The sequence below is a fragment of the Tenrec ecaudatus genome, chromosome 9, assembly GCF_050624435.1.
Source record: "Tenrec ecaudatus isolate mTenEca1 chromosome 9, mTenEca1.hap1, whole genome shotgun sequence".
Taxonomy (NCBI): Eukaryota; Metazoa; Chordata; class Mammalia; order Afrosoricida; family Tenrecidae; genus Tenrec; species Tenrec ecaudatus.
This window is the reverse complement of record NC_134538.1, coordinates 124,078,570-124,103,414: the sequence shown is the minus strand read 5'-3', so window position 1 is coordinate 124,103,414 and position 24,845 is coordinate 124,078,570. Positions and strand designations below refer to the sequence as shown.

The following is a 24,845-nucleotide window of genomic DNA, read 5'->3' as shown; positions in this document are numbered from 1 at the left end:
CCCCACGGAAGAGCTCAAACCCTTGATTGACACATTAAAAGGGGACCCACAGCTAAATGATTTTTTGGAGAGAGAGAGAGCGAGAGCGAGAGCGAGAGCGAGAGCGAGAGAGACAGAGAGAGAGAGAGAGAGAGAGAGAGAGAGAGAGAGAGAGAGAGAGAGAGAGAGAGAGAGAGAGAGAGAGAGAGAGAGAGAGAGAGAGAGAGAGAGAGAGAGAGAGAGAGAGAGAGAGAACTATTGATGACCTCAAAGTTTTTGGTGAGTGGGAGGCTGTTTATTGGGATAGGCAACCCAGGCAGAGGAAAAGATTTTTCAAGAAATCAGAAGTCTGTTTAGGACAGGTAAATTTTGAACCGACTATGAGACATCTTGTAAGAAATTCAGGGAGGGAAATGACTCACTTAGTGCCAAAATCTGTAGGTAGGTCCGCCCGCAGGATTCCGGAGGGTCGAGGTGATTCAAAGCAAGGTTGATGAGTAAAGTGGCTGCGGCTACTAGAGAGTCCGAGGAACTGCAGGCAGGGTCCAAAGAACTGGAGGTTTGAGGACGAACCAGATGGAGGATCCAGCCTGGGAATAACTGCTGAGGGAACTCCCTTGCAGTTGATTGGCTGCTGATAACAGAGGGAAAACTCTACCTTAGCTGCAGTGGTGGGTTTCCTGGAAGATGGATAGAGATAATCCTATCACAGAGAGCCTTGTGCTTCCTGAGGGAGTCAGGGTGATCCCTTCTGCATAGGAATGCAGCTCCAATCCTATTGATTGAGTCACTCCTCACGTAATCCATCATGTGATTCTCTAATTCAAAATGGCCAATGTCCATCCATTTCAGCTTACTCTTAGGATACCTATGTTCATGCATTCCATTTCATTTTTGACCACTTCCAGTGTTCCTAAATTCATACTTCACACTTTCCACGTTCCCATGACGAGAAGCTTTTTGCAGCTGTTTCTCCTACTCTTGAGTCCTGCCCATCACTATTCCAGTGTGGGAGCAACGGATGTCAGAATAGATGGGGCGTCTATTCCCCCAAACTGACCCCAACTTCATGTTGCCACTGAAACAGGTCATATGACATCTTGCCTCAGTTTGCTCTTTGTGCATGAGGTCGAACACCATTATTATGTAACTGGTTCCCCTTCATGTAGATGCTTGTTCTGTATCTTTGCCTGGATTCCTTTGTGCTGTGCTTAATGATGAATTGCATCCTATTGAGCCTATTGCCTAGCCACTTCTTGGCCTTGGCAGCCTGCACACGTGGTGGAGAATCTGCTCATGGTCCATCACCGAGCACAGCACCAGGGCGCCGATGACCACAGCCACAGAGCCATCTGCCCCCTGGTGCACGTTCTCCCCAGGGAGACCATGAAGCTCTCCAACTGCAGCTGGTGGTTCTCTGCACAGCTCTTCATCAAGAAGTTCTCAAAGTTGGGTTTGGGATCAACACAGGTCACCCTGCATCCGGGTGGGTAGATCTTGAAGTTGGCCCCCATGTCATAGCCCAGTTCCAGCAGGGAGAGCTTCCCAGATATGCCTGCAAAGTCCTGCAGGCTGCTGCAAAGCACCCGCTTTCTCCTCGCCGTTGCTCTTTGTGCATCACAGTGAACCTCACCATGAAGTGGGGGAAAGAACTGTTTGCACATTCTGCTCCAGAGACCCAGGAAGTGCAGCAGGTACAAGGGGAATGCCAGGATGCCAACAAGCAGCCTGAGAAGGAAGATGGAAACTCCATCACGCCGGTCTGGTCACTCCCTACAGGAGAACCTTCCTCTTGTCTTCTGGGCACCAACTCTCAGACTCACGTAGCTGAGCCACCAGGATTGTGTTTATACTATCCAGTTAGATCCTGCTGATCACGAGAGGGTTACATTCACCGTTCCTGAATTAGACCAGAAGGTCCATACCAAGCGGTATCATCTAAAACTTTATCTCAGATCCTGGTGAATAGCGCCACCGTGCAGGAGTACATTATAGGAAACGTCTTAGAACCACTCAGAGGATGCTTTGCTGAGGCCTACATCATCCACTCCCTGTAGGATCCCTTAATCGTTGCACCTCACAATGAAATAGTGTAATAAACCTATGTACACATGAGTGAGGCCACCTCTCAATTTATGATTGCTCCTGGTCAAGTTCAGACACGCGGCCCTCATACTGGACCACAGGCACAGTAACTTGTTATTAGAAAAACCGTGTAAAAACATTAACTGGTTTTCACAAGTTGCTGGGAGGTATAAATTGGATTCCACCTTTGCTGGGACTTCCCCACAGAAGAGCTCAAACCCTTGATAGACACATTAAACGGGACCCACACTACATAGTCCTAGAGCGCAAACCCCACGGCTCGCTGTCAGTTCCAGTTTGTAGAAGGAAGCACCAGCCAAGGAAAGGCTTATCGCAGGACCCCAGCTATGAGTATTCACCTGGACATTTTTCACACACCTATCACCCCCACGGCTCTGTTAGCCCAGGAAGATAAACCTTCGAGAGTGGAGACATCTAGGCAATATGGGCTTCAATGTGGTTGGTCCTATTGGGAGCAAATAGCACAGGTGGTCATCAGAGGCCAGCATGGCGGTGAACCACTCAGTGGGAACAACCCGTCCATCATAATTCTACCTTACACCCCCACTCAGATAAAAAGGGCTTGGGAATTTTCTATAGATCTTTAGAGAGTGTTAGCGGAATTTTGTGGGAAGTTAGCTCGCCATTATTCTCTCGGGAAGCTTGGTCGTTCCAACAACCAACTGCATGGGTCATTACCAAAGTCTCATGCCATAAGGGGCTCGAGGGAGCCCCTCATTAGCTTACAGACGGCTCCGGGGACAGCAGAGCAGCCCACTGGGGCCCCTCCCTCAATCCTTCCAAACTGACTATGGCTGTGCTCAGAAACCGAATATTCACTCGCATTCTGTTCTTCAAAATGTAAGGCAGGCTGTGAACACAACCAGTTACTCGGCGTTTAATGTGCAAGTGTTTGGTCATGGAAACAGCAAAGCCATTGGGAAGTAATTCTTCACCTTGCAAACTCAAATAGCATCCTACCGCCATTCTTTCTTCATTAGCACACACTAGGGCACGCACGCGTGTGCCGGCGTCCATTTCTAAGGGAAATAGCAATGCAGACGGGGTAACCCAAAAGGCATTTGTGGGAAACTGAGGACTGGGAAGAGAGTGTATGCACACAAATTCTTAATGTTCACAATTTAAGAAGCCTGGGAGGCCAGGATTCTGAGTGGATGGAAGTCTTCACACTTGCGAGTTAAAGATGAGCCCCAATCCCATTTTTATAACTCAGATTAATCCGCACAACATCCTCCCATAATAGTGCTACCTTAAAGTGACCTCTTACAAGCGCACATGCTGAGGTCTATGTGGCCGGCACCTTTAACTCTAGGAGCAGACAGCCTGCTAGTGCTCTCCCTGCTCAGGGGACAGTCACTCCCCCTGACCTGTCCCCAGCACTGCTGTTAGCTTACTCCTCCAATGAACTCAGGGACCTCTGGGGTTTGGGTACAGCCCACTCTGTGTGGTTCCCTGTACTGAGGGGGGCTTGAATGCCCCAAGAATCTATAAGTTGATGTTAAGAATACATGTTCTCTCCTTCTGCTCAGACCTTGTTACTGATGCCACGCCGTAGTAAGCACCCCAAAACTTTTGTTTGTCTCTCAATTTCTTCCCTTTGATGACCAAACTGTCCCCGAGGGCCCATCGGAGGTCGGGGCTGGACCTCACAGGCATTCAATACTCTTACAGTCTCCAGGGCTGAGCATCCAATTTTACACAACAACGCTGCTAGCCTAAGACCAAGGTATGTCATCTAATTAGGCATAATCTAAATTTAGGGTCAAGCTAGACAGATCGTCAGAGAATGCACTCACTTAGGAAGGGAGCTGATAGAGCTCATTGGTGAGGAAACCAGTCAAATGCACCCCGGCGAATATATACCACTCCTATACCGGCATTTCGATGCCTAGGGGCTTGTACACGTCACTATAGTTCTTTCTTGGATTTTTATGGGTGCCAGCTATGACCTGACAATCCACAGAGCACACCAGCAGCCGTTTACTGTCCTGTTTCACTGGGGTGGGCACTTCAATACATCTGAAAATGGACAATAGCCTCACGTACGCCAGCAAAGGGTGTAGGAAGTTTTGTTAAGATTGGAACATTCATCATGTCACAGGTGTCCCTTAAATGCTCAGGGCCAGGCCCTCAATGAACGGGCATTGGGCACACCAAATCCCAATGAGTGAAACGGAAGGGGGAGATCAAAGGTGATTTCCATACACGGAAGTCTTCATTTAGCTTTATCAACACTAAATATTTACTCCCTTACAAAAAAATTCTAACATAATGAGGGTGGAGAAACATTTTTCCACCACCAAAGAGAAAAGCCATCTGGAGAAGATCTGGTGGAAGAATCTGGTGGAAGAATGATGCTGGACGGAGGATGACAGGTTACTCATCTCTAGGGTCTGAGGAGATTTTTACTTCTTTTTGAGATGGTGGAGAAAACAAATGGATTCCCCTTAGGAGGGTGCGACCTCTTGTGGAGAAAGTTGAAGAACAAGGAGGAGATGAGGAAACCATCCAATCTCCAGGATGCTTCTTTCACAGGACACTAACAGCCCAAGGAGAGGGGCTCTTTATTTGTGTTTTCACAGGCACCGGAGATAAATACACGTCAGAAACGTCCAGAAAACCTCACAGATTCATGAGAAAGCAATGTTTCCTAAAAGTTGTAATCATATCTGCCACTGCTGACTGTGTTAGTCAGGGTACTGCAGAGAACCAAATCCACAGAAATTCATGTATAAGAGAGTTTTACATAAAGGTTAAGTGCACACGAAGAACACAATCCAACCCATTGCTGCCCAAGCCCACAAGTCCAACACTAACCCATATGTCCAACACCGATCCATAAAGTCCTTCTCCATCTCACAAAACACGCGGAATGATGCCAAATGCAGGAGGAAAGACAAATGTGTAAGTGAATGTGTAAACATCTCAACGCTGACAGGGTCTCCACACGGCTGCTCTAGCACCCGGGGCTGCATTGGGGTAGGTCCATGTGGCTTCTCCTCAGTGATGTCTTGCAGGAAGTGAGCCTTGCCAGCTGAAGCAGGGAACTGACCAAGGCAGCTGCACCCTGTTCTGACCATCACAGAGCAAATGGCTCGACAACAAGAAAGTTGAGGCTCACTCAGCCATTTATCTCTTCGGCCTTCTATTAATCCCACATGTGTTTCTTGGCCAGGTGGCACAAAAAACTTTCACTATCTCACTGATGTTGCCTGAGAGGCAATCCAGGAATCTATCAGAACTGGACAATTTATGCAAAAGTGACTGGACGAATACAACATACTGTTGATTTGCTAGAAGGTATAAAAATGGACTTTCAACATCAATTGATGCTAAAACGAACTTAAACATTAGAATTTGGGGGCATAATTCCTGATCTGTATAATATCAGTATACATAGCTGGACTTTAATTGTAAATCACTTGCAGGGATGTAAGGAACATGTCTCATTGGACATCAATCAGCTGAGAAAGGAAATTTTTACCTCAAGCAGTTTCCATGTGTTAGGTTCTTGTCTGACTGTGCGACTCAGTGTCATTGTTCGTTGCCTGCACCGTCACATGCTGCTTCCATAGAAGGCAAAGTGGTACCGAAACAAGCCACGTCACCCTTTTGAATTTAAAATGTACTCTAAAAGCGGGAAATGTGGGGAACTGGGCACCAGGAGGAGGGTGTATGTGGACAAACTCTTGAATCCTGGGAGGCCGGATTTCGATGGAGGGAGGCCTTCACATTTTTGAGTTGGAGATGAGTCCTAGACACATTCTCCTAATTAAAAACCATCCCCACAAAATCCTCCCATAATAGTGCTACCTTAGTGGAACCCCTTACAAGCACATGGCTGGTCATTCATTATGTGGCAGGCAGCCCTTCAGCATGGGAGCAGACATCATGTTTCTATTGTTCTCCCCACTCGGGGGACAGTCAGTTTCCTCTGCCTGCCCCAGTACTACTATTAGCTTTCTCCCCCATCGTGCCTTGTATATCTAGGGCTAAGACACTGTCCAACTTGTTCCTTATGCGATAGACTGTGATGGATGGGGCTTGTTAACCCAAAGACAATATACACCTGCTGGAGGATACTTTCTCCCTCTCTGTTCTTGACTCTGTGAAAGAGGTGAGCGTACTACACTGTTTGCCTGTTTTTTTATTTATCCCATGAAATTGTACAGTCACTCCTTAGGATCATCTCAGTTGTGCGCTGGACCCCACGTTTCATTTCTTGGCCCATTTATCATCCTCTACCAGTGCTTCCTTAGATCTCGTTGTGACCAAACAATTTGTGTTACACGAGGTTTACTTGTGTTTTACTGCTTATGCAAAGGCGTTCATTCGGTTGTGTGGCTCACAAGAAATACGGATAGCTTTGAGAAGAATGGGGATTCCGGAACACTTCATCATGCTCATACAGAACCTAGCTTCCGAGGCAGCTGTGTGAACAGAACAAGAAAATACCACGGGGTTTAACATTGAGGAAGGTGTGTGTGACAGCTGAACCCTCTCACCATGCTTATACAATCTGCGTGCAGAGCAAATCATCACAGAAGTTGCATTCTATGGAAAAGAATGTGGCATCAGGACTGGGGGAAGATGCCTTAACAACCTGCGACAACACAACCTTGCTTCCTGAAGGTGAGGAAGGGAGGCACTTGCTGATGAAGATCAAGTATCACAGAACTTCAGCATTTATTACAACTTACTGTAAAGAAAACCCAAATGCTCACAATTGGGCCAATATGATCAATGGACAAAAGACGCAAATTGTGAAGGATTTCATCTTGCTTAGATCCACAATCAATGCTCACGGAACAAGAGAAACAGTCAAGATCAATAGAAACAGTTAGGAGAGCACGTGATGCATCACAGAGACTAAATGTGCCGCGTACAGTGTTGAACAGCAAGGAGGTTACTTTGTGGAGGGAGGTGGGCCTGACCCAAGCCATGGTATTTTCCATGGCCTCACCTGCCTGTGAACGTTGGGCTAGAGCAGGGAAGAGCGAAGAAGAATCGATGTATTTGTTGTGAAGCTGGTGAAGAATATCGAAAGTCCAATGGACTCTGCCGAACAAACATCTGTTTAGGAACAAGTACAGTCAGAATGCTCCTTAGAGACAAGGATGGCAAGACTTCTCATGGGCTTTGTCACATGAATATGTTATCCGCAGAGATCAGACGCTGGAACAGAACACCAAGCTTGATAAAGTCGTGGGCAGCCTGTAAAAGGAGGACCCTGAACAAGACGGACTGATGCAGTGACTGCAGCAGTGGGCTCCACTAGCAGCTGAGGGCGGTGCAGGACCGGGGAATGTTTTGTTCTGTGGCCCATATTGGGTCGCTGTGAGTTGGAACTAACTTGCCGATACCTAACAACCACGTTTGTTCTCTCTTGCTTTGTTTTTACGTTTAGGGAAAAGTTTTATTGTAATCCAAAAGCAACACAACGGGGCTGGCAATGACTACCGCAAATCCTTCTGCAGTTATTTTAAAACAGATATCAGCTTCTGCCCGGCAATTAAAACAGTTCAAATGGGAAACTTTCACCGCACAGTAAACTCCGCCCCAACTGATGAATGGTGGCTAAAATCATAGGTCCTGGCCACACCTCTCATGTTACGTGGACACCACTCACAATTCAGTACAAAAGTTCGTGTTACAAAGCTCTCATGAAAAATTAAGTAATCAAGCGGCAATATTTTAAGTGCAGCAAGGACTGTCCATGTCCTGAGTTACAAGGTTTGAATTTCCTCACATTATAACAAAATCGATAGAGAAGACTTTGCAATTTAGACAATGAACAAATCTGTCCTTTTACACAGTGACAGATGTCACTTCTCTCATCTTTCCCCTCCTCCTTTGTCTGTGTTGACTTCTTCTTGTGTTTCTGTTCTTCGCTTTTTTCCAATTCTGCTCCAGTCCCTGCAGGCTTCTCACGTTTCTTTTTTTTTTTTCATTTTATTTTTTCTTATCATTTTATTGTGAGCTCTTACAGATATTGTAACACTCCATATTTCAATTAGATCAAGTATAATTGTTCAAATTCTACCACCATCAGTTTCAATGATCTGTCTTTCTTCTTGAAGTCTTTGATCTCAGCTCCCCTTTATCCCTTCTGTGTTCTTGCCTCCCTCCCAGGAAGCCTTACGTTTATATTATATATTATTATTTGCCACATCTTACACCATCCCATGTATCTGTTCACCTGACATTCTGTTATCCTTATGTTTCTAATGCTTTTCATGTTTCCGTGCTCCTCCGTTTCTCTCTGCATCTTTGTCTTCTTACTGAGTTGACTTTCTGCTGAGCTTGCGCTGCGTCTGTGGCTTTGGGTCTGGCTTCCAGAAGGGCTATGCTTCTACTTGGACTGCTTTGACTGTGACTCCTGGTCCCACCTAACCGACCCACTGTGCAGTGTCCGCACTCTCTTTGCTTCCTCCATCACTTTCTCTTTCAGTTCCTTCACATTGCCCCCTGATGCTTCTTCTTGTACAAATACATTACTTTCCCTGTCATTTTCATTGTAATCTGGATCAAATTTTCTCTCCTTAAGTCGGAGGAAAATCAAGAGGACTAGCTTAACTAGGGCTTAGGTTTGATAGAATTCTTGTCAATTTGCCCAACAACTCGCTCTCTTTCAATGTGTGTGTCTGGTGGGTTAAGGATATGCAGTAATTTATTGCTACTGGACTATAATCCCTTGATTCTGACACATGCTTGTCATGATCTCTATAGTTTGTATCTACAGACTTTGTCTCTTCACCTTAGCATCTTTAGAATCTGAACTAGCTTCGTGATCATGAAGTTTTCTGTGACTCTAGAGACTTCAATGACTTTTGGGGGTGGGGGTGGGGGTGGAGGGCTGCTGTTCCCATCTGAGGCAAATCCCTTTCATCTGCGGTTTCTCTTTCTGTGGGGATGCAGAATATTTATTCCGCGGAGGAGAGTCTTCTTGTTGACTCACTTCTTCCCACCCTGCGCTTGGAACTTGAATAATCTCTGTGGTCTTAGTTGTTTTTTTTTTTTTTGTCTTTATGGGGCATGAAGTTTTTATGTAAGGAGCCATGAATGGATTCATGGTTACATGAAGTTCTAGTCTATTTAGTCGGTTCAGACAGATTTTTAAATGTCACGTTTTCATTCAGACGGTCTACATGACTCTCTCTCTCTCTGGCTGATGCTACTTTTGCCCTCCCCAGGGTTTCCCTTTGCCAAGATCCAATAATCCCGATCTTTGGTTTGTCCCTTTTCACTAGATGTAGAGCTATTGGAACTTCCAATCTCATGCATTGTTTTACGACTCACTTCTTTGAGTTACTGAATCTGAATTTCCTCTGACGTTGGTCACTCGTTTTGTCCTTATACTTGACTCTATTTTCAGTCTTAGTGCCAAACTTTAGTTTGCTTTAAATAATACGACAGGCTTTCCTAGACTTCATGTTGGTTGTGTATATTTAACATCATCTTCTTCTCCAGATCCAAAGTCATCTTGATCCCTTTTGGGTTGAGGAACCAAATCATATTAATAACATCTTCAGCAGGAGCTCTATTGTCATCCTTAAACTCTCCCACAGTTTTAGTGACAGTCCTTTTGCATCTGGTTTCTGCAGAGGACGGCCACGTGCTGAGCATCTAGGAGTATAATCCACCCCTAGAGGGGAGCTGGATCCTTCAGTTCCACTTACTTCTGCCTGACCTTTCCTTGGACTTTTTCCTGGTTAACTTTCCTGGATGTTGACGTCAGTTCTTCAGAGGGTTCTTTGATATTAGTTATATCCTCTGTACCTCCAATATTGCTCCCCAGTTTTTCTGTTGATCTTGATCGTCTTAGCTGGTGGAATGCCGTCCTTGGCAGGGGTCCTAGCCATCTTTCCATGGTCAGGTTTGGTCACATGCTTACCCTGTTTCAGTTCTTTCAGTTCACTCTGCTTCAGAATTAGCACGACCCCCACATTTGAAGAGAGTACACAGAAAATGAAAGGAGATCGTCTGTTGTGGGAAAGGAAGTGACCTACCACAACACTTCCAGAAGGAAGACAAGCTAAAGGAAGGAGAAAAAACGACGGAGTGGAGCACACCTGGGTCCACCAAGCTCCGAGGACGATAGCATGGCTCGAAGGGACCATTGTACAGAGAGGACCATACAGCTGCCCGCACGGCGGGATGCGACATCCTGCACTGACCGATGGCCCTACACGGGACAGCAATGGAGACACCTGGGGGGATGTACCACTGAGCTGGCCCCAGTACACTGAAGCAAACAGTGGGGGCATGCAATGGAGCAGCAGGGGAAGCAGAGCATGGGGGTCCCGAGGGAGTATAATGAATGGGCTTTAGGGCCTATCCATCCTTTCATGTTCAGGTCCCACTCTGTGTTTTGCTCACACGCTTTCCCTGTTTCAGTCCTTCTGCTTCAGAAGTTTTCAATGAAAACGATTAAAAATCTTTCTCCACACTTTTTCTTTCGTTTTATATTTTTCTCCCATGTTACCATCTGCTTTCTTCACCAAATCCTTATCTGTAGTGATCGCATCATGAAGGTGAGTATGTAACAGGGTTATGGTTTAAGAACAAATTGTTCTTAAGTGGGAGCTAGCATTTAGTGGGACCCCCAAAGCCACACCTGAACCTATGCCTTTTCTTTAATTTGCTATAACTCGTGAGCCATTACATGTCCTATCATTCCATAATCCAATCATGTCAAACATAATTGTGGAATTTCTTCCATAATCATACATGCTTTCTAAAACTTCCTTTCCTCCCTGGATTTCTTGACATCAGCTCCCTCTTATCTGCACCCGTATCTATGCTCGCTCCCTAATGCCCTTTCTAATTTCTCTGCCTGTGGGCCCAACATCCTTGGTTTTCACTTAATGAAAATAAGGCAACAAATAACACGGCTTCAAGAGAGTGAGCCCCAATGGTGACGCACTTCTGAGGTACACCCTAATAAAAATGAGTATAAACAGAATATAACAGAACAGACATCAATTTTATTGGCACATAAATTACATATCATTCAATTCAACATCTCCGTTGTTCAGACATGTCAATGAGAATTATACAATCGATGCCAAATCAATCTTCGTGCAACCCTGCACTCCCATGGTGAATTTGCCTTTAGAATAACTTGTTCAAACACAATCCGTTCTAGTGCTCCCTCCCCTCTCTGTCCTTTAGTGTTTAGTCCCCAAATCCCCTTTCCCTCGCTATGGTCCTTCCCCTTCCCTGCATCCCCATTACCCCTTGTACCAGGATATCTCCTTATGGATCCATTCCTCCAACGTTTCACAGTTGGCGACCCATCAGGAATAATAAAAAAAGCCCAACAAATTCTAATAAGGTGGCGAGGCTATAATCATAATTGTATAAAGACAAAAATACAAATAATGCAAATGAAGGAAAATATCCCATCAATCTGTGGCTTTTCTAAGTGGAGGTTCAGATTGTGGTGATTTCTCACATCCTCCACTTGCTACCTCTTGAGATTCTTTAGTAGGTTTTAATCTTTCTTCCCTGGATACAGTAGATCCATCATTTTTACATTTAGTCTTGTCACCTTTTGGCTTTGGCTTATATATATTTTTCTTGTCTTACTCAGATATTATTTTATTTATTTATTTTTTTGGTTTTTATTTATTTATTTTTTATTTTATTTATTTTTAACTCTATTTTATTTTCTAAATATTTTCATAATTTTTCATTATGATTTCAAATGTACATCACATCCTTCCATAATTCACATGAGCTATCGATGTATAAGCGGTGGATTCTGCATCCATGGGATCATCTTGGACAGGTGCAGCATCGTCTCGACTTGGGAGAACAAGAAGTCGGTTTGATCTTCCTCAGCCCCTCTGTGTTCTCTAGATGTCTGAGATGTCTCTAGTAGCTCTGGATGCAGAAAAGATTCCTGTCCGCACTTTCACACCACTCAGCATTTCCCCTTTCTCTGCAACGCTCCTTTTCTACCGCGTCTACACTCCTCCCAGCAATAGCTTTTAGCGCATAAGGTGGTGGAGCTCTTCTGAGTCGATGAGCAGATTGGTGCTCTGTTTCTCCTTGGGGAGCACTCCGTTTAGTATCAGACTGTGCCCTAAACGCTCGAGGAGATCCTCATCATGAATGATGTCGACGATATCGTGGTGATCTTGACCTCGATCGATGGTATCCATGAGATCTGGAGCGTGACCGGTAACTTCGGCTCTTGCCTCTGTCTCTTCTGGGATGTGCGGGTGATGGTGAATAGGAAGGAGAATGGACCGATATGAGCACTGTGGCAGTTACATCAGGAACAGGAGCTGCGGTAGAAGATGGAGCTCCAGGAGCAAGAGGAGCCGAGGTAGATCGTGTGGAAGCCAATGACGGCATTGAGGGTGCTGGGTGAGTTGAGCAGGATATCGCTGGATTCATCAGAGGATCCTGTGGTTTGGATATTGGAGATCTCTTCAGAGGTTGTAGGTGCCTTGGAATCAGTGGTGGTGGTGGAGGGAACTCATTTCTTAGTCTTTGTGTATAGCCAGTCTTATTTTGGAACCTCTCAACAGCCTTCCGTAGATTCTTATTGGGAACTAAAGTATCGGGAGAGACCTCCTTCTGAAGACACGTGGGGCACGTATGTTCATCTGATTCCAGGAGTGCTGTGCGCACACATTCATCGCAATAACTGTTTCCACAGCACGGAATGATCACTGCGTCAGTCATCAGCTCCTTGCAGAGGAGACAGGCCAATTCCGCTGGGATCGGATCCTCTTCTGTGGAGGCAGAGCTTGGTTCCTCTGGGGAGAAGGGGGGCTTCTCTTTCTTCCCAAGGGCATATGCCTGTGCATCTATGATGGGGACTGCATACTGTCCAGAGCTGGTCAGCAGCGCTCCCTTCACGTTAGCATCTTTCACTTCCATCATAAAAGCTCTAGGAATGCCAGCGCTCCTTCTAATTCTACGGCCAGCGTCAAAGTTCTTCTCCCCCTTTGTCGGGCAATGGTGAATATAATGTCCAGGTTTGCCACACTGGAAACAGATGTAAGTAGGAGGTGGTGGACCTAGAGGTTTCTTCAGGTAATTAATTGGGTCATACTTGTGGGCAGACTGAAACATCATTGCTTTAATCTTGTCATCTTCAGAAGCATTGGCGTCAGCCAGATTGGCAGCCTTGGTCAGCTGGGCTGCACAAACGGACGCAGAAGAGCCGTGCATTGCTCGCAAAGTGCCCATCGCTGGTTCCGTTGGACTGATCCCAGACGTCTTGCTTGCAGATTTCACAACACCAATAGGAAGTCTTCTAACAATCACCGAAGAATTCCTAGGGATCAGCGCATTGTCATCAGTGTATTCTTCATTCGTCTGCGCCTTGCTGATCTGCAGTTTGCAGGTAGAAGCTTTCAGCTTTTCTCTCCCCATGATTTTCTCCTTCAGGTCGCACAGGGAGATGTGGAACCCATCAAAGACGATGGTGTCGTAGTTGAGTTTAGAGGCAAATTTATAATGCACACCAGGCATGGTTGCAGAGGAGTCGTTCTTGGATATCTCACTGTGTACGACTGCACTCTGTAGAGAAGAGGAATATACAGAACAGTCCATCTACAAGAAATGGCTACTGTGGTTGCAGAGGCCAAGTTTTTTTTGTCTGTGGTGTTAGGTTTTAGGCTTCTTCTCACTCACCTAGCTGCAGGGCTGATCAACCCAAGAAGGGCTGGCAGGTCAGACAGCAAGATTCTGATGGCTGAGACAATTCAAATCAAGGAGGCAGGCTGCTGGAGACTCCCACGGACAGCAGGCGACAGGAGAGGTCAATGGCTCACATGCAAAGGATGACGTCAGATGACAAAGCAGACCAGCTGAGGAAACTCCCTTGCAATTGGTTGGGTGCTGAAAACAGAGGGAACAACTACACCTTAAGAGCGGTCGTGGGTTTCCTGGCAGGTGGATAGAGCTACTCCTATCACAGATAGCCTTGTACTTCACGGAGTTAGCAAGGTCCTTCCTGAAGAGGATTGCAAGTCCATTCCTCTTGCTGGATCACTTCTGACACAGTCCATCATATGCTTTTCCAATTCAGAACGGTCAATGTCAGTCCATTTCAGCTCACTAATCTAAGGTATTGATGCATATGAGGGAGTAATAAAAAAAAAACAAAAAACAAAAAAACAACCACCGGAATGGTGCTGGGCGAGTAGAGCTTTCCTAGTGTGCCTTGTTCCTGCCAGGTGAGCATTGAGCGACTCGCTCTGAGTTAGTGCCCCCAGTGGTGTTGCTTGGGAAGGTTCTCTCTGGTCACCAGGAACTGTTTCAGAAACTCAAGCGCAGGAGTGGTTTTTTCGTTTCAGTAAAGTGAAATGACGATGGATGGCAGAACTCATTCTGGTCATCCGTCAACTCACTGAACTCACGAAATTGCTGACAACAGTCATGCACTTGTGCTTGAGACGGATGACAGACCACTGAAGATGGGGATGTTGTCTGGAGGAGAGCGGTGCTTGGTTCAGTGAACTTTAACGGAAGATTTGGGAATGAGAAGGGTCACTACAAAATGTGTTCCTCAGTTGTGACTGACTGAGGAAAAGTGTGCAGTAGAAACGTGCCATGCTTTGAAAGAACAGTTCCGAAGTGACCCAGACTTTCCCCCCAGGTCATTAGAGGTGAGACGTGGTGCTATCCTCATGACCCAGAAAGCCAACATCAATCAAGTCAGTGGAAGAAGCCAACATCACCTCATCCCAAAAATGCCCATCAAGAGAAATCAAAGACCAAGACGATTCTCATTTATATTTTATTTTTTACCATAATAAATCTAATTATTTATATTTATGATTTCCTTGTATCCTTAATTTTTATTTATCATTTTATGGGCGGGGTCTCTGACAAATCTTATAACAACCCACTATTCAATGATATTAAGCACACTTGTACATATGTTGCCATCATTTGTTTTTCTGATGTGAGGGGCACAGTGCATTTGGACTTCTTTCTACCAGGTCAGACTGCTAATCAAGCTTTCTACTTAGAGGTTCTGAAAAGATTGTGTAATATGGTGTCACAAAAAAGACCTGATTAGTGGGAGACAGGGGAATGTTTCTTCCACAGGGACACAGCACGTGCTCACGCAGGCATCTCCGTATGCCATCTTTTGGGGGCAAAAACAGCATACCTCTCCAGCCCCATGCACCTTTAAAACCAGCAATCCCTTTATTGGACATATACCCAGAATAAGTAATAAATAGACTATGACCAGTCATCAGTGCTCCAGTGTTCATTTCGGCACCATTCACACTGACAAAAGGCAGGAAACAACTGAAATCTATCGAGAGACAGTGGATGGGGTAACTCTGGCACACACACACACACACACACACACACACAATGGGAGACTACTCATCACTAAAAAACAGGCATGGAGACACAAAAGACACTGTCTCCTGGGAAAAGATGGAGGAAATTATGCTTAGAGAAGTTAGCCAAGAACAGAAGGACAAGTACAAGACGAGTCCACTGAGGTAGATCCAAAAAACACAGTGGGACCCGAAGAAAACGTTTATTCCATAATTTACAGGTTGAGAGACAGGCACATAGGCATGGGACAGACCAAGCGCAATGATGCATCCAACTTGCCAACATACAGAAGGGAAAAAGAAGGGAGGGTGAGACAAGAGAAAACAAGGGAGGAAAGACGAAGTCGGGGGGAGGGGAACCAGGGACTAATCCACATGGGACTAATCCACAGGAAAGGGATGGCGAGAGGGAGCAGACCTCAACCTGCTGCTGTACCAGGCCTTGAGGGCAGCATACTGGCACGAAGCAGTGAAAGAACAGAGAGGTCTGGTTGGCCAGGCCAACCCCTTTTCCAGCTATGCCAAACCCTCTCTCCAGGAGAATGCACTTAAGATAAAGCCTGGGGAGAATGGCAGGTCTTACCAGACCACGCTGGAGCAAACAAAGAAGGAAAAAGAGAGAGAATGAGAGAGAGTGGACAGCATCCTGACCCACCAAGCTTTGAGGATGATGTTCCCACTTGGAGTAGCCAATGTACAGAGAGGACCATAGGGTTGGCTCACCCACAAGTCACGGCATGCCCTTACTGACCCACAGAGCCAAGGGGGGCAGTACCAGAGACACAGTAGGGGAATTGTGCCCAGTCTGACCCCTCACTCCAGCGAGTAACCCTAAGGGAGCACAACAGAGCAGCAAGGGGAGCAGAGCAACCAAGTTCCCGAGAATTCTGAAAATAGACTTTGGACTCGGGGGGCAGACCTTACACCGCATCAGACCCAATCAGAAACTATGCATAAGGGTCAGCAGACAGACCTCGAACTCTCCATAGGCTTTACTCCTCCCTCTTTCTTTTCTTTCCCATGCCTATCTATACAGTACGGGCAGGATAAACACTCTGGAGGAGAAAACAATGAATCCCAAGGTTGTGGGTGGGGGAGGGAGTTGAAGAGTGGGCGGGGGATAGGGAGGGGAAGTCAGAAAACCCTGGCACAAGGGAACAACAAGGGATCTAAAATTGATGGTAAGGAGGGCAAAGACTGCCTGGTCGGCTTCAATCAAGTGCAATGTAGCCGAGAGGAGGTCCAGAGAGCCAATTGATGGCACAACATGCTAGTGGTTCAGGGGGGATGTTAAAGGAAACAGAAGAAAAAACTAGGAGGCAAAAGATATTGATAGAGGTATAAATAATGTCATGTACGTATATAAATATATGAATACTTAAGGCTAGGGATATAGGTCTATGTACATATATTTATAGATTAAGTATAAAGATAGCCGGCAGACATCGGCCTGTACTCATATCCTCCATCAACACGACACTTTGTTCTAATAACCTGGCATCCTAAGATGCTCAATTTCCTGACAAGATCGCAGGAGAGAAACTGGCGCATTAGCTAATGTGGTGAAGATAGCTGATGACGCCGGGTATTAGAAGATATAGCGTCCGGGGTCTGAAGATGTTGAAATTAAACAAGCGGCCTTCTACCACAGAAAGAACAAAGCCCACATGGAAGAAGCATAGCAGCCTGTGTGATCATGAGGTGTTGATAGGACCAAGTAACGGGCATCAGCAGACCCCAAATAACCAAGTATTTTGATGGGAATGAGGAGGTTCAGAATGGAGAACCAAAGCCCATCTCTAGACAACTGGACATCCCCTCACATAGGGTCACAAGGAAGGGACGAGCCAGTCAGGGCGCCTTACAGCACTGATGAAACTCACCACATTCCTCTAGTTCTTTAATGCCTTCTCCCCACCCCCACTATTCTGACCCCAGTTCTATCTTACAAAGAAATCTGGCTAGACCGGAGCATGCGCACTGGCAAAGGTAAGAGCTCTAGACACACAGAATCCAGGACAGATAAATCCCTCAGTAACAATAATGGACGTTGCAATACCACGAGGGGAGGGAGAAGATGGGAGCAGAAGGGGGAACCAATCCCAATAATCGACATATAAATAAACCCTACCCCGGGGGACGAACAATAGAAATGTGGGTGAAGGGAGATAGCAGATGGTGTATAATATGAATATAAAAATAATTTATAATTTATCAAGGGTTCACGAGGTGAAGGTGAGGGCAGGCGAGGGGAAAAGAGGAGATGATAACAAGGGCTCAAGTATAACGAAAATCTTTGGAATGATGGCAACATATGTACAAGTGTGCTCGATACAATTGATGTATAGATTGTTATCAGAGTTGTAAGAGCCCCCAAATAAAAAAAAGTGGAATCGCGGATCTGACAAATGTCTTAAGGGAAATGGAGAGTACTTTGAAAGTGATAAGGTTGTATAAAAACAATTAAATAGATAGCTTTGAGAAACATTGCATTTGGGGGTGGTGGGGCACCTCCTCATATGCATCCATTTCATTGTTCACCATTCCTAATTTTCCTACATTCACACTCCCCACATTCAAAGTTCCATTCATGAGAAACTTTTTGTATCTGTTTGCCATCTTGAGTCCTGCCCTACCCCGTACCCAAATCAAGACCCAGAAGCTCCACTGGTGCAAGCGTCACCAGCTCAAGTCACCCTGGTGGATTCCCCTTCAAGAAAACCATTTACAGCAATCTGATTGGAAGCAGATGAGCAGATCTTTGTTCCAGTGGAGCCAATGGGTGGGTTTGAACTCCCACCCATTCAGTGAGCAGCCAAGTGCTTGTGTTGTACGACCATGGGTCCTTGCATTCCACTGGACCACTGATGAAAGCCAGTGCCCACTGTTGTGGGGACCATTTATAGGGAAATGGCGCACAGCACAATAAGCTGGGCATGAAAAGAGGAAATTCTAAGATTTCTTTACTTTCAGGACAGGGAGAGAGTCACTAGAAAGATTCTCCTCCATGCACAATGACATGTTGAATTTCAGTGGGCTCCTGTGTTAGGCAGCGTTCTCTAGACCAGCAAAACCACGACACTTGTGACAGTGGAAACAGAACAGGATAAGTTATATAGCAAAGAGGACCAGAACAGCCAATTAGTCCAAGCAACGGTACAGAAAGCTCAATCCAACTCACTTCGGTGGGTTAACGAATTTCCTGAAGGTCCTTCCACGATGGGCTGGCAGGTCAGACAGCAAGATTCCGATGGCTGAGAGGGTGGAAAGCAAGGTTGAAGTGTCCAATGACAGGCTGCTAGAGTCCCAGGAGCAGCAGGCAACAGGAGGCTCCCATCCAAAGGACTGGAGGTCAGATGACAAACCAGATGTAGGATGCAGCTCTGGAGAAGCAGCTGAGGACACTCCCTTGCAGTTGATTGGCTGCTGATAACAGAGGGAAAACACCTTAGCTGCAGTGGTGGGCTTCCTGGAAGGTCCATAGAGATAATCCTATCACAGAGAGCCTTGTGCTTCCTGAGGGAGTCAGGGTGATCCCTTCTGCATAGGAATGCAGCTCCAATCCTATTGATTGAGTCACTCCTCACGTAATCCATCATGTGATTCTCTAATTCAAAATGGCCAATATCTGTCCATTTCAGCTTACTATTAGAATAACTGTATTCATGCATTCCATTTCACTTTTGACCACTTCCAGTGTTTCTAAATTCATACTTCACACTTTCCACGTTCCCATGACGAGAAGCTTTTTGCAGCTGTTTCTCCTACTCTTGAGTCCTGCCCATCACTCTTCCAGTGCGGGAGCAACGGATGTCAGAATAGATGGGGCGTCTATTCCCCCAAACTGACCCCAACTTCATGTTGCCACTGAAACAGGTCATATGACATCTTGCCTCAGTTTGCTCTTTGTGCATGAGGTCGAACACCGTTATTATGTAACTGGTTCCCCTTCATGTAGATGATTGTTCTATATCTTTGCCTTGATTCCTTTGTGGCGTGCTTACTGCTGCATATCATCCTATTGAGCCTATTGACTAGCCACTTCTCGGTCTTGGCAGCCTGCACACGTCGTGGAGAATCTGCTCCTGGTCCATCACCGAGCACAGCACCAGGGCGCCGATGACCACAGCCACAGAGCCATCTGCCCCCTGGTGCACGTTCTCCCAAGGGAGACCACAAAGCCCTCCAATTGCAGGTGATGGTTCTTAGTGATGCTCTACATCAAGAACTTCTCAATGTTGTGATAGGGGTCCATTGAGGTCACCCTGAATCAGCGCGGGTAGAACTTGAAGTTGGCCCCCGTGTCATAGCCCAGTTCCAGCAGCGATGGCTTCCCAGATGGGGCGGCAAACTCCTGCATTCGACTGCACAGTTCCCGCATCCTGCTCTTTCTGCCCATTGTACATGGCAGTGAACCTCACCATGAAGTGGGGAAAGAACTGTTTGCACATTCTGCTCCAGAGACCCAGGAAGTGCAGCAGGTACACGGGGAATTCCAGGATGCCAACAAGCAGCCTGAGAAGGAAGAGGGCAAACTCCATCACGCAGGTCAGGTCACTCCCCACAGGAGAACCTTCCTCTTGTGTTCTGGGTACCAACTCTCAGACTCAAGTAGCTGAGCCACCAGGATTGTGTTTATACTATCCAGTTAGATGCTGCTGATCACGAGAGGGTTACATTCACTGTTCCTGAATTAGACCAGAAGGTCCATACCAAGCGGTATCATCTAAAACTTTATCTCAGATCCTGGTGAATAGTGCCACCATGCAGTAGTACATTATAGGAAACATCTTAGAACCACTCAGAGGACGCTTCTCTGAGGCCTACATCATCCACTCCCTGTATGATCCCTTAATCGTTGCACCTCACAATGAAATAGTGTAACAAACCTATGTACACATGAGTGAGGCCACCTCTCAATTAATGATTGCTCCTCGTGAAGTTCAGACAAGCGGCCTTCATACTGGACCACAGACACAGTAACTTCATATTAGAAAAAAATCACGTAAAAACGTTAAGTGGTTTTCACAAGCTGCTGGGAGGTATACATTGGATTCCACCTTTGCAGGGACATCCCCACGGAAGAGCTCAAACCCTTGATTGACACATTAAAAGGGGACCCACAGCTAAGTGATTTTTTGGAGAGCGAGAGCGAGAGCGAGAGCGAGAGCGAGAGCGAGAGCGAGAGCGAGAGCGAGAGCGAGAGCGAGAGCGAGAGCGAGAGCGAGAGCGAGAGCGAGAGCGAGAGCGAGAGCGAGAGCGAGAGCGAGAGCGAGAGCGAGAGCGAGAGCGAGAGCGAGAGCGAGAGCGAACTATTGATGACCTCAAAGTTTTTGGTGAGTGGGAGGCTGTTTATTGGGATAGGCAACCCAGGCAGAGGAAAAGATTTTTCAAGAAATCAGAAGTCTGTTTAGGACAGGTAAATTTTGAACCGACTATGAGACATCTTGTAAGAAATTCAGGGAGGGAAATGACTCACTTAGTGCCAAAATCTGTAGGTAGGTCCGCCCGCAGGATTCCAGAGGGTGGAGGTGATTCAAAGCAAGGTTGATGAGTAAAGTGGCGGCGGCGGCTAGAGAGTCCGAGGAACTGCAGGCAGGGTCCAAAGAACTGGAGGTTTGAGGATGAACCAGATATAGGAACCAGCCTGGGAATAACTGCTGCTGATTGGCTGCTGATAGCAGAGGGAAAACTCCACCTTAGCTGCAGTGGTGGGCTTCCTGGAAGGTCCATAGAGATAATCCTATCACAGAGAGCCTTGTGCTTCCTGAGGGAGTCAGGGTGATCCCTTCTGCATAGGAATGCAGCTCCAATCCTATTGATTGAGTCACTCCTCATGTAATCCATCATGTGATTCTCTAATTCAAAATGGCCAATGTCTGTCCATTTCAGCTTACTCTTAGGATATCTATGTTCATGCATTCCATTTCATTTTTGACCACTTCCAGTTTTCCTAAATTCATACTTCACACTTTCCAAGTTCCCATGACGAGAAGCTTTTTGCAGCTGTTTCTCCTACTCTTGAGTCTTGCCCATCACTCTTCCAGTGCAGGAGCAACTGATGTCACAATAGATGGGGCATCTATATCCCCAAACTGACCCCAACTTCATGTTGCCACTGAAACAGGTCATATGACATCTTGCCTCAGTTTGCTCTTTGTGCATGAGGTAGAACACTGTTATTATGTAACTGGTTCTCCTTCATGTAGATTCTTGTTCTGTATCTTTGCCTTGATTCCTTTGTGCCGTGCTTATTGCTGCATATCATCCTATTGAGCCTATTGCCTAGCCACTTCTTGGCCTTGGCAGCCTGCACACGTCGTGGAGAATCTGCTCATGGCCCATCACCGAGCACAGCACCAGGGCGCCGATGACCACAGCCACAGAGCCATCTGCCCCCTGGTGCACGTTCTCCCCAGGGACACCATGAAGCCCTCCAACTGCAGGTGGTGGTTCTCAGCGATGCTCTTCATCAAGAATTTCTCAAAGTTGGGATTGGGGCCAACACAGGTCACCCTGCATCCGGGCGGGTAGATCTTGAAGTTGGCCCCCGTGTCATAGCCCCAGTTCCAGCAGGGAGAGCTTCCCAGATGTGCCTGCAAATTCCTGCAGGCTGGTGCAAAGCCCTCGCTTCCTCCTGACCGTTCCTCATTGTGCATCGCAGTGAACCTCACCATGAAGTGGGGAAAGAACTGTTTGCACATTCTGCTCCAGAGACCCAGGAAGTGCAGCAGGTACAAGGGGAATGCCAGGATGCCAACAAGCAGCTGAGAAGGAAGATGGCAAACTCCATCACAAATCTGTCCTTTTACACAGGGACAGATGTCACTTCTCTCATCTTTCCCCTCCTCCTTTGTCTGTGTTGACTTCTTCTTGTGTTTCTATTCTTCGCTTTTTTCCAATTCTGCTGCAGTCCATGCAGGCTTCTCACGTTTCTTTTTTTTTTTTCATTTTATTTTTTCTTATCATTTTATTGTGAGCTCTTACAGATATTGTAACACTCCATATTTCAATTAGATCAAGTATAATTGTTCAAATTCTACCACCATCAGTTTCAATGATCTGTCTTTCTTCTTGAAGTCTTTGATCTCAGCTCCCCTTTATCCCTTCTGTCTTCTTGCCTCCCTCCCAGGAAGCCTTACGTTTATATTATATATTATTATTTGCCATATCTTACACCATCCCATGTATCTGTTCACCTGACATTCTGTTATCCTTATGTTTCTAATGCTTTTCATGTTTCCGTGCTCCTCCGTTTCTCTCTGCATCTTTGTCTTCTTACTGTGTTGACTTTCTGCTGAGCTTGCGCTGCGTCTGTGGCTTTGGGTCTGGCTTCCAGAAGGGCTATGCTTCTACTTGGACTGCTTTGACTGTGACTCCTGGTCCCACCTAACCGACCCACTGTGCCGTGTCCGCACTCTCTTTGCTTCCTCCATCACTTTCTCTTTCAGTTCCTTCACATTGCCCCCTGATGCTTCTTCTTGTACAAATACATTACTTTCCCTGTCATTTTCATTGTAATCTGGATCAAATTTCACTTCATCATTTTCTCTCCTTAAGTCGGAGGAAAATCAAGAGGACTAGCTTAACTAGGGCTTAGGTTTGATAGAATTCTTGTCAATTTGCCCAACAACTCGCTCTCTTTCAATGTGTGTGTCTGGTGGGTTAAGGATATGCAGTAATTTATTGCTACTGGACTATAATCCCTTGATTCTGATACATGCTTGTCATGATCTCTATAGTTTGTATCTACAGACTTTGTCTCTTCACCTTAGCATCTTTAGAATCTGAACTAGCTTCGTGATCATGAAGTTTTCTGTGACTCTAGAGACTTCAATGACTTTTGGGGTGGGGGTGGGGGTGGAGGGCTGCTGTTCCCATCTGAGGCAAATCCCTTTCATCTGCGGTTTCTCTTTCTGTGGGGATGCAGAATATTTATTCCGCGGAGGAGAGTCTTCTTGTTGACTCACTTCTTCCCACCCTGCGCTTGGAACTTGAATAATCTCTGTGGTCTTAGTTTTTTTTTTTTTTTTTTTTGTCTTTATGGGGCATGAAGTTTTTATGTAAGGAGCCATGAATGGATTCATGGTTACATGAAGTTCTAGTCTATTTAGTCGGTTCAGACAGATTTTTAAATGTCACGTTTTCATTCAGACGGTCTACATGACTCTCTCTCTCTCTGGCTGATGCTACTTTTGCCCTCCCCAGGGTTTCCCTTTGCCAAGATCCAATAATCCCGATCTTTGGTTTGTCCCTTTTCACTAGATGTAGAGCTATTGGAACTTTCAATCTCATGCATTGTTTTATGACTCACTTCTTTGAGTTACTGAATCTGAATTTCCTCTGACGTTGGTCACTCGTTTTGTCCTTATACTTGACTCTATTTTCAGTCTTAGTGCCAAACTTTAGTTTGCTTTAAATAATACGACAGGCTTTCCTAGACTTCATGTTGGTTGTGTATATTTAACATCATCTTCTTCTCCAGATCCAAAGTCATCTTGATCCCTTTTGGGTTGAGGAACCAAATCATATTAATAACATCTTCAGCAGGAGCTCTATTGTCATCCTTAAACTCTCCCACAGTTTCAGTGACAGTCCTTTTGCATCTGGTTTCTGCAGAGGACGGCCACGTGCTGAGCATCTAGGAGTATAATCCACCCCTAGAGGGGAGCTGGATCCTTCAGTTCCACTTACTTCTGCCTGACCTTTCCTTGGACTTTTTCCTGGTTAACTTTCCTGGATGTTGACGTCAGTTCTTCAGAGGGTTCTTTGATATTAGTTATATCCTCTGTACCTCCAATATTGCTCCCCAGTTTTTCTGTTGATCTTGATCGTCTTAGCTGGTGGAATGCCGTCCTTGGCAGGGGTCCTAGCCATCTTTCCATGGTCAGGTTTGGTCACATGCTTTCCCTGTTTCAGTTCTTTCAGTTCACTCTGCTTCAGAATTAGCACGACCCCCACATTTGAAGGGAGTACACAGAAAATGAAAGGAGATCGTCTGTTGTGGGAAAGGAAGTGACCTACCACACCACTTCCAGAAGGAAGACAAGCCAAAGGAAGGAGAAAAAACGACGGAGTGGAGCACACCTGGGTCCACCAAGCTCCGAGGACGATAGCCTGGCTCGAAGGGACCATTCATTGTACAGATAGGACCATACAGCTGCCCACACGGCGGGATGCGACATCCTGCACTGACCGATGGCCCTACACGGGACAGCAATGGAGACACCTGGGGGGATGTGCCACTGAGCTGGCCCCAGTACACTGAAGCAAACAGTGGGGGCATGCAATGGAGCAGCAGGGGAAGCAGAGCATGGGGGTCCCGAGGGAGTATAATGAATGGGCTTTAGGGCCTATCCATCCTTTCATGTTCAGGTCCCACTCTGTGTTTTGCTCACACGCTTTCCCTGTTTCAGTCCTTCTGCTTCAGAAGTTTTC

General features: G+C 46.1%; 6 pseudogenes; all 6 read right to left on the bottom strand.

Moving 5' to 3' along the window:
- Positions 1–1,224: 1,224 nt before the first annotated feature.
- LOC142456122 (thiol S-methyltransferase TMT1A pseudogene) lies at positions 1,225–6,057 on the bottom strand (annotated as a pseudogene).
- A 1,170-nt stretch (positions 6,058–7,227) lies between these two features.
- LOC142456121 (E3 ubiquitin-protein ligase RBBP6 pseudogene) lies at positions 7,228–9,947 on the bottom strand (annotated as a pseudogene).
- Positions 9,948–12,198: 2,251 nt separating this feature from the next.
- On the bottom strand, positions 12,199–13,578 carry LOC142456120 (E3 ubiquitin-protein ligase RBBP6 pseudogene; annotated as a pseudogene).
- Positions 13,579–19,441: 5,863 nt separating this feature from the next.
- LOC142456119 (thiol S-methyltransferase TMT1A pseudogene) lies at positions 19,442–19,948 on the bottom strand (annotated as a pseudogene).
- A 1,744-nt stretch (positions 19,949–21,692) lies between these two features.
- Positions 21,693–22,200, bottom strand: LOC142456118 (thiol S-methyltransferase TMT1A pseudogene; annotated as a pseudogene).
- A 28-nt stretch (positions 22,201–22,228) lies between these two features.
- Positions 22,229–24,284, bottom strand: LOC142456117 (E3 ubiquitin-protein ligase RBBP6 pseudogene; annotated as a pseudogene).
- Positions 24,285–24,845: the final 561 nt, after the last annotated feature.